This window comes from Rhineura floridana, chromosome 3 (genome assembly GCF_030035675.1).
Source record: "Rhineura floridana isolate rRhiFlo1 chromosome 3, rRhiFlo1.hap2, whole genome shotgun sequence".
Classification (NCBI taxonomy): domain Eukaryota; kingdom Metazoa; phylum Chordata; class Lepidosauria; order Squamata; family Rhineuridae; genus Rhineura; species Rhineura floridana.
The window spans coordinates 176,355,835-176,369,085 of record NC_084482.1 but is presented as its reverse complement, the minus strand read 5'-3'; the positions used below and the strand labels follow the sequence as shown (position 1 = coordinate 176,369,085).

The following is a 13,251-nucleotide window of genomic DNA, read 5'->3' as shown; positions in this document are numbered from 1 at the left end:
AGATCATGAAAAACTATGGAATGCTTTAAAAGAAATGGGGGTGCCACAGCATCTGATTGTCCTGATGCACAACCTATACTCTGCACAAGAGGCTACTGTAAGGACAGAATATGGAGAAACCGATTGGTTCCCATCAGAAAAGGTGTGAGACAGGGGTGTATTTTATCACCCTATTTATTTAATCTATACGCAGAACATATCATACGGAAAGCAGGATTGGACCAAGATGAAGGAGGTGTGAAAACTGGAAGGAAAACATCAATAATTTAAGATATGCAGACGATACCATACTACTAGCAGAAACCAGTAATGATTTGAAACAAATGCTGATGAAAGTTGAAGAGGAAAGCACAAAAGCAGGACTACAGCTGAACGTCAAAAAGACTAAAGGAATGACAACAGAAGATTTATGTAACTTTACAGTTGACAATGAGGACATTGAACTTGTCAAGGATTATCAATACCTTGGCACAGTCATTAACCAAACTGGAGACAATAGTCAAGAAATCAGAAGAAGGCTAGACTGGGGAGGGCAGCTGTGAGAGAACTGGAAAAGGTCCTCAAATGCAAAGATGTATCACTGAACACTAAAGTCAGGATCATTCAGACCAAGGTATTTCCGATCCCTTTGTATGGATGTGAAAGTTGGACAGTGAAAAGAGCAGGTAAGAGAAAAGTCAACTCATTTGAAATGTGGTGTTGGATAAGAGCTTTGTGGATATCATGGAACAAATTAAACCAGAACTATCACTAGAAGCTAAAATGATGAAACTGAGGTTATCATACTTTGGGCACATCATGAGAAGACATGATTCACTAGAAAAGACCATAATGCTGGGGAAAACAGAAGGGAGTAAAAAAAGAGGAAGGCCAAACAAGAGATGGATTGATTCCATAAAGGAAGCCACAGACCTGAACTTACAAAGATCTGAACAGGGTGGTTCATGACAGATGCTCTTGGAGGTCACTGATTCATAGGGTCGCCATAAGTCATAGTTGACTTGGAGGCACATAACAACAACAACAAAGGGAAGCAGGGGAGAGAGCCAGTGTGCTGTGTTGAGCTACAGCCTGGGAGACCAGGGTTCATATCCCCACACAGCCATGAAGCTCACTGGGTGACCTTGGGCCAGTCACTGCCTCTCGGCCTCAGAGGAAGGCAATAGTAAACCCCCTCTGCATACCGCTTACCATGAAAACCCTATTCATAGGGTCACCATATGTCGGAATCGACTTGAAGGCAGGCTATTTCCATTTTAAAGAGAAGCAGGACACTGGCTGAGGCAGTGGGGTCAGATACACAGACTCCTTTCCTCCAAGGCCTACTGCTGACAGGTTTTACACAGGGAAGTCTTCATAGCCATTCCAGCAGCCATCAAGAATATTTTGTTTATTTATTTATTCAATAGAAGTTATACTGCATACCATTTGATAGAAAGAAAACCACTAAGCATTTTACAAGAAACATTAAAAATTATCAATAAAAACAGTTAAAAACAAGTAATTAAAAAGATTTAAGAGACAATTAAAACAGCGGTAAACTAAAAAGAGATTAAAAAACATTAACATCTACATGTCCAGATAGGCTTGTCTAAACAGAAATGTTTTAAGCAGGTGCTGAAAAGAATTCATCAAAGACAGAGAGTTCCTAAGTGTAGGTGCTGTCACACTAAAAGAACAATTAACTGCACGTGCAGAATAATTTTATGTGGCACCTGTAACAGTGCCAGTTCCGCAGTTCAAAGCGGTCAATTGGGCACATATGGGGGAAGGCGATCCTGCAAGTAAACTGGTCCCAAGCTGTTAAGGGTTTCATATTCCAACAGTAACACCCTGAATTTGGCCCAGTAACAAATCAGCAACCAGTGCAAATCTCTGAGGAGAGGTGTTAAGATCCTAACAGGATCTCACTCCTGTCAGCAGCTGTGCTGCAGCATTCTGCACTAACTGCAGTTTCTGGATTCAAGCACAAGGGAAGCCCCACATAGAGTGCATTGCAGCAATCAGTCTTGAAGTCACCCATGCTTCAACGACAGTGGTCAAGCAGTTCTAGCTGCAAAGGGGCAACTATGTCTTGATATTGCCCGCTAATGCCTTAAGACATCTGAGCCGAGGCGGCACAGGAGAGGAGTTCCAGAGGGGGAGCCATGATAGTCTGCCGCAGCAAGAACAAATCCAGAGTCAGCTTATAGCCATGGATTAGGAACCTGCGGTCTCTCCAGACGTTGTTGGACTCCCATCACCCCTGACTATTGGCCATACAGCCTGGGGCTGATGGGAGCTGCAGTCTTATATCTGGAGGGCCACAGGTTTCCCTGACCCTGTTATAAACTAACAAATTATTGTAACATAAAACCTTCATGAGCCAAAGCCTACTTCATCAAATGCAACACAGGATGAAAAGTCCTACAAGCTAAGCTTCTCTGAAAGATTGTACTGTTAGCCCCACTAGTCATTTATATAGCACTATGAATAGTTAATATGCAAAGCACTTTACAGTCCTTTTCTCATTCACCAGATAGGTCAGGATTTTCTTCCCCACAGAACTGAAGCTGACAGATACCAATATTTCCTAGGCATGCGGTGGGGGAATAACTTTTCCATCTGAAGATATGCTTTTCCCCATATACAACCTTCCAGGGGCTGCATGCCAATGCGAAGCAGGCCTAGGTGCAAAAGTGGGCAAGGCAACAGATGTGACACTTACTTTTGTTGTCGTTGTTAAATATTTGTATTAAAATAATTTCTACACCACCTTTCATTTCAAGACGAAAATACCAAGGGCGGTTCACAAACAAACAAAAGCCAACAGCAAAACGACAAGAATAAAACCAATTATAATAATACAGCTACTTCTAATTAAAACACATAGTAAAACAAACTACACCAAACATCAATTTTTAAAATATATTATAAACAAGCCCATTAAAAAAGCAGAACAAAACAATCAAAGCAGGAGATTCCAGTCAGGAGATCAGCAAAAAGCTTGTCTAGACAGGTGTGTCTTCAAGTGCCAGCGGAATGCCAATTCTGATGGGGCATATTTCAGCATTCCACAAGACTGGTGCCACCAGTGAAAAAGCCCACCTCCACGTACAGTGGGCTACATTCCAACCATAAAAAGTCATAGGTTTCTACACACACGTCTCTCAGGAAAGCAAAAAGTATCATTACAGTTCAAAGGGACATTCCAGCCAGACAAAAATACTTGAGGAGGGTGTGGAGCAGAACCAGCGAGCATCACAGCCTAGGCAGAGTGTTGAGGGCTTGACAGAAAGGCCCAGAAGAGCACATCTAGCCCCCAGAACTGATGTTCCCCATCTCTGTCCTAAGCCACCCTTAGAAATATCAGAACATCAATGTAAGTGTCATATATCCAAATGCAACACTTCTATCTGACAAACTACATTTGTTTCTCTAATTAGGCCTGATAATATGCCTTTCCTGGTCCTTGACTTCCAGCCTTTCATAACATTAAGGATCACTTCCTGCATACCATCTTTTTTTATCCATTCATTGTTCTAGAATGCACCACTTCACACCACAGGAAAAGTTATCTGTCTAAAACTGCAAAGTTTGCCTCATCCATGTTAAGTGAGCTTCAACATTTTCATCTGAGGAGGAGGGATGATTGCAGACATACCAACACCTCCCCAAAGGGCAACTGAGCTACAACACTCCCTGCATAACACTTGTGCCATCAAACACACATACAAATCAGAGTTCAGTCTGCATTAGATATCATAAGCAACAATATTAGACACATAAATCAGACAGGACAGGTTCTAAACAAGCAAAAGCATGCTGCAATTAAAAATCTTTAAAAATCATTTAAATCCTCTTTATGATTTCTTTATCAGCAGGAGCCCATATAATTTTCTAACTGGTTACAAAAGTACCACGATAGATGAAAATATTATTAATATTCAACTCATTTGAATATTCCCTAAACAAATAAGTTGCTTACTGTTTTCTAATTTAAAGTAATTCATTACACATACATGTTGCATTTTATGTCAGCTCAAAGTGAAGTATACATTCTCTCTCTTTCTGACAACTCAGCAGCAATATTTCAGGAATCCATACAGTTCATTTTAATTCAATATACACCTAATCATAAAAACTGGCAATGACATAATATATGTAGGGAAACTACCCCATGTAATAATGTTAAACAATGCTAATGCTCCCATAGAATATATAATAATAATATAATAATAATAGTAGGACTAAGATTAGAGCTAGAACAAGTAGTAGTAGTAGTAGTAGTAGTAGTAATAATAATAACAACAACAGAATGACATTTTTTAAAACCAAAGTTCCTCCCAAACAGCTCACAATGGAATAGATGGAATGAGCATATAAATGTTTTCAGAAGATCGACTACAAAGTATGATGATGGCGAGGGCGGAACAGTCTGCTTCCCACTTCCATGTGAATGATCTGGGTATATTTAATAGCACAAGCCTATGCAAGTAACTGTGCACAAGATTATAGTCCAAAGCACTTGAATTTATGGTCTGAAAAAGCATTAGTATATTTCCTTCTATGGACTCATTGGGTCAGGCCTCAAAAAGTACTAGTGCATTTGAACAAATGTAGTGTTACAATATAATTCCTAAAACAATTTTGGAAGCAAGGGCAGTCCTTTAATACAAGTATGGGAAACCTTTGGTCCTCCCAATGATGGGTGAACTACAACTCCCATTGGCCATGTTTGCTGGGGCTGATGGGAGCTGTAGTTCAGCAATATTTGGAGGGACAAAGGCTCCCAACACCTGCTTTAATATAATCTGTAACTATTGCCTGGTATAATACTAAAGTGGCAGCCTCTAATCTTCAACTGTTTTTGATTAACCTTTACTCAGGGAGGCCCTCCAGATGTCCGGAGTAAGTAGCTGTTTTCTTTTTCTTTTCTTGGTAGAATGCTGCTTGCTGTTTTTGATTAGCCTTCGTATCCTTTCTATCAGGGAGGCCTTCAAGATGTTGTTGACCTCCAACTCCCAGCAACATAGCCAATGGTCAGGAATATTATTATTCAAATTCTGTACCGCTTCATGCCCAAACACAAAGCATTACAATATTCCTGCTGAGAGGAAGGGCGGGATATAAATCAAATAATAAAATTAATAAATAAATATAGATATCCATATTGGGAGTTGTAATAGCCTACCAACATCTGAAGGGCCACAAGCTCCCTACCCAGCCATGACTCTCTCTCTCTCTCTCTCTCTCTGTATGTGGGTGGGTGGGTGGGTGGTCTGCTATTATATTAGTTTTTACAGTCCTAATTAGTTTTATCCTCACAACAATCTTGTGAGGAAAGCCCTTCATTTTCCCGGTGAGGCTCAAAAACGCCCCTTGTCCAAGGCCACTGAGGCATTACATAGTGGCACTGGAGCCCATTAGAACTGGTAGGGCAGAATGCAGGAAGGCCAACAACAGGTGGAACCAGAGCCAATGGTAGGCGGAGCCAACTAATTCTACTTTTGTCCCCTTCTTCCTCCCTGCTGAAGTTGTACAAGGGAAGAGACTAAGGAAGAAAAAGCTGATATGCAGTGCTACCCACTGAACGAGGGTAGCCTGAGGCTGCTGGGGCAGTGCCCCATTCATCCTAATGGAGCAGCCTCCACTGGCACCACAGCTGCGCTGATATTTGGAACTATTTCTTCAACACCTACGCTCCAGCTTTCTCTCACATCCACAGTGGGTGGGAAGCTACTTCAGCACTCCTGAAAATGGGGGTGGGGGGGACTATTCAGTTCATCTAATAAACTGGAGTAGTGAAAATAAAGTGTGATACATTAACAACATAAAAGCATACTATGATCCTTCATTAGATAAATAGCTTTTAAAACTATTGTCAACAGAGCTTTGCTTGGGCCACAGTAGGACCAGACAGCACAGGTACTAATTACCTCCAAAACAGACTGTGTGAATAAACAGAATTACAAAGGACGCTTGAATGGTGTCAGGAACTAACTTTAGTTATTTAACACTGTCCACTTTACTAAATGGAACCAATGACCTACTGAGACGGTGGGCTCTCCAAAACTGGAGGCATTCAAGAGGCAGCTGGACAGCCACCTGCCGTATGCTTTAAGTTGGATTCCTGCATTGAGCAGAGGGTTGGACTCTATGGCCTTATAGATCCTTTCCAACTCCACTATTCTATGATTCTAATCGCTATGACGAAAGGACAGTGACCTTCTTCATTAAGCAATCTCTGATATATCCAGACTTTCTGTCTATCTGAGGTATTTGTATTCCACCCTCCAGTTTACAAAACTCCAAAGGTACCTAACAAATGGCTAATGCACTTTATATATTTATTTATTTATTTATTTCCAGTATTTATAGACCACTTTTCATCATCCATGGTCACAAAGTGGTTTACAGAAAAATTAATAAAACAATTCATCAATCGAAGTTATATGGTGTTTAAAACAAAAAACATAGGTAAAAACTGCAATTCTGTAAATCAGCATAATACAACTTACTCATAATGCCTGTTTCATCAAGTGCCTGAAGTTCAATAGGGAGAGGGCCTGTCTGATCTCAACTGAGAAGGAATTCCACAGGGTTGGGCCCACAATACTGAATGCACGGCTCCTGATGGACACTAGCCAAGCATCTGAGCCACTGGGGACCACGAACAGAGAATCCCTCGAAGATCTCAGTGATCATGCAGGGACATAAGCAGTTAGACAGACCTTAAGGTATCCTGGGCTGGCCCAGCAGTGTAATGTATAATGCATAAAAATTAACTCAGCAAAACAGGAGAACTAGGGCAAAGTGAAAGAGTCAATAACATCTGTTAAAACTGGTGAGGTGACATGCTAGAAGGCCTAGCTAGACACATATTAAAGGCTTTCTGGGAGACCTGGCACTGAGACACACCAGACTCAGTGCCAGGTGAACCTCCCTAGGAAGGGCATTCCACGTTGAGGATGCCATATAAGTAAAAAGGGTCTCTCTCTGGTTACCATCTGCCTAGCTGTAAGGGAGTCTGAGAAGGGTCTCCAAAGATGACATTTAGGCAGGTTAATTGGGGAGGAGGCAATCCTTTAGCGTCCCAAGACATTTAGAGCTTTAATTAATAGCAAAGAACTTCAAGACTTTAGCATACTTATCTAGAGGTTATTTGCTATGGTCTATGGACTAATTATTATACATTATTCCATTCTTATTTAGAAGTTCTACAGAAATCCCCAGGACATACTTCCATGTAAATGTGATTGAATCACCAGGTATCTATTTTTCATTCAGCTTTTGAAAGCAAGACTGTGTGGCTTTAGGAATGGCACTCAGAACTTGTTAACAAATCAAGACGCTCTCCATGCACTTGTCTTAATTATCGGGAGTGAAACAGAATAATCAAACAGCATTGTTGTAATATGGTTTGGCCAGCATGTGGTTTCCAAACCATCCAATTGGCTGATTATGATGTCAAGCACATGCTTAATCTCCAGTGGCTACAGTTTCAACATTACTCATATCTCCTCAACTGCTATAAAACAAAAGTATTAGCATAAGAGTTTTCATTATAAGTGTCAGGAGTACGACACTCAAGCAACTTAAATGGAAAGGACAGTGTGGCATAAAACAACTATTTTTTTCAAAACTGAATTGGCCTTCACTGAGAGGATCAGCACTCATAAAAGCATCTCTTTTTTCAGAATCTCATTCTGGGAAGAAATTAAGAAATTGTTTCTGAAGATTCAGCTGTTCCAGAAACCTTGATATTTAGCGATTCAAGCCAGCGCATATAGCAAAAAGAAGCTTGTGTGAATTCTGTTCTTCTAGCTGGAGGTAACAGTACACTTAGATTTTACGACACAACATTAAGCGTATTACCTTCTATATACACAAAACATCAAAATTAGATCCTTTCAAGCCCATTAAAGGGATGGCCTACACTTTTACACAGTGGAGGCTGGACCATTACAGCAAATGTGACGCTGCCCCATCCACCTCATTCTTCCCTTAAGACAGTACCCATTTGCCTACCCTCTGACATCCAGTTCAGGGAAGCTTCTTCCTACTTAGGCTCAGTGTTGCCATTAGAGAGCTCACCAGGGACGAGGATGGGGGCAAAACTGGCTCATTGGCTCTGGCTCCAGGTGCTGCTGCCCTCTCTGCTTTCCACCCTACCAGCCTCACTGAGCACCAGCCACCACTGTCTTCACATGGTGTGACAACACAAGGAACACCTAAAGAGAAAATTATAAACTCCAAATTCTATGTATATTTTTAAATATGAAAATGAATTGTCACAATATAAATAATATTTTTTCATACAAATCGCAAACAGACTGCAAAAACCCAGATGGTTAGTGTGCAACAGGGAGGCCTTTGCTGCCCTTAATCAGACTTATAGTTATCATCATAAATATAAGTTACCACAGTGGAGCCACTTGTATTGTTTCCTGGGCAGAGCGACAACTGTTGCCTCTCAAACAATGTGATGCTTTAAAAACAAAATCATACCCTTTCACAGGCCTATGGATTCACAGAGTCACCAGCAGGCTATGGCACATCAGCAAAACACGACGCTCTTTTTAAAAACTAATGAATGAAGGTGCTCCCCATCAAAACCTGCAGGAAAAAGGGCCAGCTATGCAAACACAACATGTGCCAGGGAAAATGTATGTCAAAGCAATTTGAAAACACATCTGTGCAAAGGTTTGCATGCAATTACAGAGCACACACCTTGGAATACATTGAGTGGCATACTGGGAATATGCTGTCATGAGTTATTTATCTTTACAGCGTGTGGAATCAGAAGGGGGTGGATGGAGTCATAATACCATTGCTGGCTTCCTGAAAACTAAGGAGATTCCTGACTGGTTTCCCAACCACAGACAGTTTCACTTACTGTTAAGTAAAGGACACTACCTAATTAGCTACACTGAAGTTAATGGCAGGGTGCTGAAATGCTAGTACAAACATGAGGACTGATCAGATTTGTGGCTTTCTAGCAATTAGTTTGCTATGCTGTCCTGGTTTACACTCACTCTCTCTTCCCCTCTCCCCTCTCCAATGCTCCAGTTACTCAGACCTCTCACTTTGTTAAATTGGGCTTACTAACAGATATTAGCATAAGAGTTGTCATTTACATTAAATAAAATTTAAATTGAATTAAATCACTATACTTTCATCATGGAATGCATTTCCTAGCTCTTAATACATAATGTGGAAATAACAACAATGAATGTACGTAGAATTTATTTCACATAGTGTATTTTAGAGGCCAAGTAACAGGCAGACTGAAGTGGCATGAGGACATCAGTCCCTGTCACAATACTGTAAACTGGCGTTAGAGGTACTAGATGCCCCTTATGTGAAGGGGCATTGTCCTTTATTGCACATCATCACAGCAAGACAAAACATTTTTGTTTTTGTTTTTCTGAAGAAAAAGTGTTTCTATAGTTTTGATGTGCATGCACCCAAAAAGTTGTTTTTTTTAAAAAAAATGTTATTCATCTATAAAAAAAGATAAAGTGCAAGGGTTACATGGGAGGAAGGATTCTCTCATTCTCTCTCTCTCCACACAGGTAAGGCAGCTAGTTCAGCAGTCCTCTCTGCCTAATGCACCTCTCTTTAGTGAATTTTTAAAAAGATCTCCCTTAAGCACCGTTCTTTTGTCCACGGATAAAATGAATGAATCCGCCCTTATCTCCTGCGATCAGCCATATTAACCACGCTCAACTGAGGCGGTCTGCGAATAAACGAAGCACAGCAGGATGCCCATCAGCGCTAGGAAGCCCCATTTCGACGGATGGAGATGTTGGTAAGAAGAGAATCCAGAAGTTTTATTTTACTCTTTGGGGGGGGTTCTTTGCCACGCAAGGCACCTCTTTCACACCTCCACCTACCTGGAACCGGCAGAACATTCACTGTGTCTCTACCCCGCTTTTAGGCAAGCAACGAAACCGTACGTGGCGTATAGCAAAGAAGAGACAACAGATGCGAAGAGAAAAAGCGGCGTCCCGATCTCGACCAACAATCGAGGACAGACCATCCATCTCTCTCTCGCCGATCCTCACTCCTTAAGAGGTTTCATGCCTCATGACCGAACGGCCAAAGAGAAGGACTTTCGCACCCAAGCCTCGAGTAGAATACGAAGCGCGGATGAGGTGGAGCGAAGAGGACTCACTGCCTACTTTTCACGCACACACGATCGCACTGTCGGAACGGCGGACACTATGGGGGACCTGGAAACCCTTAGCTGTTCATTCCCGACGCGCGTAGGATGGTTGGGAACGGCCCTGCCTGATCAAGTGCACTCTGCACATGCTCAGGAGACACAGCATCTTTAGTCCGTCTGCTCCAGTGCCGCTGAGCGGAGGCTTTCAAAACAGGCTGGTGGGCTGAGCTCCGCGAGTTAAACCCTTCCACCCACAGCAGAAGAGCCGTCAGCCGGCCTGAACTTGGCTGGGCAGCAGAGCTCGCCAGCCGGATGGCTCCCACAGCTGTCTCGGAGCCCCTCAACAGTTGATATGCCAGGCTCTCCCACCCTGTTCTCTCTGCCACCTTCCGTTATCCAGCAACCATTCCAAGCCCTTCGCTTTTAAAAGTAGCCACATGGCTTCTTTCATGTAGCTCCAAAACCACACACACACACACCTTCCAGCCGCTTGCCCACAAGCCCAAGATCCCCATTCGCAGGCCCTAGGAGGGTCTGCCGTTTTACGCAAACACGTGCTTTTGAGAGCAAGTTCCACTGAACTCTGCGGAATTAACTTCCCGGAGAAGATTTGTCTCCAACATCCTGGCCCCCAAAACTACCCACAAACCAACCAAGCCATCAGTAGCCTCAGATAGTTCATCCTCTTAAGCCTCTGGAATAGGGAGAGGAGAAACAACCGAAGCAGAGCCACCCTGTGCACATCTCCCCAGAAGTAAGCCCCACTATATTCAATGGGTCTTGCTCCCAGGTCAAGTATGTGTGCGCGCACAGGATTGCAGCCTTAATATGCGTCAAGGTTTGCGGCGCCCGATCTGACGAGCAGAGAGCCACGATCACTCGCAGGGAAACTTAAGGGTTCCCCAATCCCCTTCCTTGGAAGAAAAGTTCGAGAGCTCCCGCTAGGGTAGGCGAAAAGCCAACACAAGTTCTGTCTTCACACGCACTCGCGTATGTGGTGCCAGGACTTTGGGGCAGAAGTCCAGGGCCTCACTTATTGGAAGGCCCCCCAATGCAGCAGGGCATTTCAAAATAATACACACGGCCATCTAAAGAGAAAATAGAACATCCAGTCCAGAGTCCAATGAATTACTTAAGGGCACCACCCTACACGCCTGCTGGTGCTTTGCATCCGGCGTCACAAGCGGCGTCTGTCCATCGGAACGGTCAGCACCGCCGAGCTCCCCACGAGCGTCGCTTCGAATGCCCACCTCGCATCACGATTTATGGGAAAAGGCAGGTGCTGGCGGTGAGAAAGGAGTAACTGAACTGAATCGGGAGGAATCTCTCCATTACCGGCTCCGATCTTGTCTCCCGAGTCGGGACGAAGCACGAGGGCGGCATTTCCAGGACTGCTCCTTTCCTGCACCACAAAGGCTATGCCGAGCCGCACCCCACGTCCCACCAACAAATATACACCCAGCAGGTTGCCGCTGCCTGCATCTCTCCCTCGGGGCGGGAAGAGAAAAGGCTCCGCGCGCGCCCCGGAGAGCGCAGCACTGGCAAACCTTACCTGGAGCGCAGCGGATCTAGTGGCTCCGCCTGAGAGAAGTGAAGTGCGCCGATCGCCCCGTTCCAGCTCACTCTTCCGCCTCTTCTCTCGCCTTTATTATGACATCGCCGTACGCGCCAGAGTTGGAGAGGACGAGGCGTTCGCTTCTTCTCATGCGGCCCAGACACAGAGAGAGTCAGACAGCCACCTGGATGGAGGTGAGCGGGAGACAAAGGTCGGCATCAACCGAGGCGGGAGGACAAACGCACAAGAAAAATCCGTGGAAGATCAAACTCAAGCCGGGGGAAAGAAAAAAATGCAATAGGTCTTTTAACAACGGAGGAAACAGACGGAAAGTTCGGAAGTGGCAAGAGCCTCCGACTCAGCTCGGGAACGGAGCAGCAGATCCCAGCACGGCTTTGGAAACGAAAGAGAGGATCGTTAGCTCTCCGAGCCGCATCTCCCACGCCTGTTTCAAAGGGCTCTGGAGCGGTCGGCACTGATTGGACGGTGGAGGGTGAGGGCTGCCCGCCTCCTTTCCGAGCCCTGTCACTCTTCTTCCTCAAACCTGTCCCCATGGCTTTTAGTCTCCGCCCCCTCGACGGCGCGCACGTGGCTATCGCAGTGATTGCCCAGTCTGAGGGAGGGAGTGTGGGGGGTCTGGGCTCGTGTGTTCGGCGCCCCCCTGCAAATTATAAATTGGTGCCCTTACCTTTTATAATTTTTTTTGTTCATTTTTCAATTCAAATGTTAGTAAATTATTATTAATTTTTCCAGACGTTTTTTTAAAAAAATTCCAGGCTTAGGGGCGCCTTTGGCGCCCCTCAAGCATTGTGCCCTCATGCTTACCTTGCTTACCATTTTATGCTGGCCCTGCCCCAAAGATGTTGGAATGTATGAGGTTCAACTCTCACTTGGTGGGTTGAGGCTGCATGGGGTTAAAAAGGGTAGCTAGGGAGGAGACCTCTTCCTTGCTAGGCTATACCTGTCCTTTGATCCTTGCCCTGTCTCTCCCCCTCCTGCTAGACTGATATGCAAAGAATGTTGATCCCAGTTCTTTCCCACCTTCCCAATTCCTTCTTCTCTCTCAAGAGGGGAGCAGACATCTTTCCTTTGTCTCTCCCTCTCAACCAGCATGAGAGCTGCACTGGGACCAGTGCAGACTGCTCCAACATAGCTAGTTAGCTAGATATAGAACTCTTTCCTGTCAAGCATGTACTTCCAGAATAAAGTAGTTGTTTCTTATTTTACAGCTTAAAGTCTCTGTCTGACTAATTTGCAGGGAAGGTAGAATCTTAGCAAAGATTCAAACACACACACACAGCTCGCTCAAAAACTCTCCATTCCGAATTCCGACAAAAGATTCAGTTGGCACTGATGTTGTTAAGTTTTCAATGCCAGCTGATGACTTCAGTTTGCATCCAACAATGGAAATGGAAATGGACTGCCTTCAAGTCGATCCGACTTATGGCAACCCTCTGAATAGGGTTTTCATGGCAAGGGGTATTCAGAGGGGGGTTACCATTGCCTCCCTCTGAGGCTGAGAGGCAGTGACTGGCCCAGGGTCACC

At 44.1% G+C, this 13,251-nt stretch overlaps 1 protein-coding gene across 1 annotated transcript in view; it reads right to left on the bottom strand.

The window, feature by feature from the left end:
- TAFA4 (TAFA chemokine like family member 4) overlaps positions 1 to 11,837 on the bottom strand; it is a 194,294-nt gene extending 182,457 nt beyond the window's left edge. Inside the window, exon 1 of the mRNA XM_061622055.1 lies at positions 11,703 to 11,837. The gene's annotated coding sequence lies outside the window, so the exon portion shown is untranslated. The remainder of the gene's footprint in view (positions 1 to 11,702) is intronic.
- Positions 11,838 to 13,251: the final 1,414 nt, after the last annotated feature.